This window comes from Galeopterus variegatus, unplaced genomic scaffold, assembly GCF_000696425.1.
Source record: "Galeopterus variegatus unplaced genomic scaffold, G_variegatus-3.0.2 Scaffold106, whole genome shotgun sequence".
NCBI classification, from domain to species: domain Eukaryota; kingdom Metazoa; phylum Chordata; class Mammalia; order Dermoptera; family Cynocephalidae; genus Galeopterus; species Galeopterus variegatus.
In genome coordinates, this window is record NW_007726217.1 from 894,574 (window position 1) to 895,871 (window position 1,298).

The window sequence follows — 1,298 nt, forward strand, 5'->3', positions numbered from 1 at the left end:
CGGCCTTGGTGCTATCAGCACCACACTCTCCCTAGTGAGCCATGAACCGGCCCATAGACTACCACTTATTTTGATTATAACTTTTATTTTTGCAGTACTTTATAACTTTCCAAACTATATGGATCAAATGTTAGCTCATTTGATCCTCCAGGAGATAGGCGAGGCAAGTATCCCCATTTTACAAATGAGAAAAGTGAGGTTCAGAGAGCATAAATAACTTCATCAAGGTCTCAAGGCTGAGTAGTGAAATGAAGACCAGGGTCTGGGTCATCTGACCCCTAATCTAGTGCCCTCCTCTTCATTTAAGGCTGACCTCATCCATTCTATGTTCAGTTATATTTGTTTCCTTTTCAGAGAATGTAATTTTCTGACTTTGTCACCAAATTTTGTGGATGCCCCCAATATAAAACCCAGGGACCTTTGAGCACTGACTATAACATTTATACAAGTGCAATCATAGTAGCTGACATTTATTGAGCACTTACTATCACAAGGCAGTATGTTAAGCCTTTTATATACATCATCTTATGGAATCCTAACAATAGCCTAATGAGATAGATCCTATTATTATCACACATACCCCTATTTTATAGATGAGGAGACTGAGGCACAGAGAGGCCAAGAAACTGGCCCAAGGTCATGCAGTTGGGATGTGGTAAAACCAGGATTGAAAACCAGGTAATTTGGTTCCAGAGCCTTAGCCATTGCACTTTATTGCTTCATATAAGTAGATAGTTTGCCAAAGAAATCAGCTTTTGGAATGGAAAATCTTAGAATATATTTTTCTAAATAAATCTTCTAAGCTTAAAAGAAATGATCACTCACTTTTTTTTTTTTTTTGTGGTTGACCGATACCAGGATCTGAACCCTTGACCTTAGTATTGTAACACTGCACTCTAACCAGCTGAGCCAACCAGCCAGCCATCACTCACATGCTAACGTTTTTTTCCTTGCCAAGGAAAGGGGACATACAATATTTAATTTTCTCCACTTCTTAGTCCCTTTTCTTTCAGCTCCTCTGCCTCTGCCCCTTTAACATCAAGTACTTCAGAGAAGTATAGATACCATAGGATTGTGAAGTATATTGGGGAAGAAAAAGCATTGGACTGTTAGGAGACCTGGATTCTAGTCACTATTTAAAATCAAAGTCATATGTTCTTAGGCAAGTTATTTGATCTAAGTTTCTGTTTCCAAATTTCTATTATTATTATTATTATTATTATTATTATTATTATTATTTTCCTTTTTGTCTTTTTTCGTGACCGGCAACGGACCGCAACCCTCAGTGTCGCGCCCAT